The following is a 532-nucleotide window of genomic DNA, read 5'->3' as shown; positions in this document are numbered from 1 at the left end:
AAAATCGCATAACAGCCGAGCATACACCCAGCAGCGCTGCTGATGCCTGAACGGTATGTGGAATGAAGTGGGCGGGCATCGGGAGGCCACTATGGCACGGGGCAAGCACTATGGGCAGTCTATCTGAAGTGTACCTGGCGTATAAGACGACCCCCCACTTGGAGGCATATTTTTCAGGGCCAAAAAATCGTCTTATACGCCGGCAAATACGGTATTATTTAACCTCATTTTTTTAAATGGAAAAATTCTTAGAAATTATATCACCTTGTCCCAAATTAGTAGAATCATGTTAAATCCATTATGAAATAAAATCCCCTACATTTTTCCATTATGCAAAGATAACTGTAAAAAACTACACGATCATAAATCTTCATTATGCTCTACTAAGACATTGTAGAAAAATTCTATAAATATTTAGGAAAAATTTAGATGTAAGATTAAAAGGATTCATGTTGTGAGGCTGGGTGAAAAGGTGAAGGATTAGGCAAAACCAACAACAAAAACCAAGAGGCCCGGTTGATAAAATAAACTG

This window comes from Myotis davidii, unplaced genomic scaffold (genome assembly GCF_000327345.1).
Source record: "Myotis davidii unplaced genomic scaffold, ASM32734v1 scaffold62, whole genome shotgun sequence".
Classification (NCBI taxonomy): Eukaryota; Metazoa; Chordata; class Mammalia; order Chiroptera; family Vespertilionidae; genus Myotis; species Myotis davidii.
The sequence above is the reverse complement of the archived record's forward strand: the minus strand, read 5'-3'. Positions refer to the sequence as shown.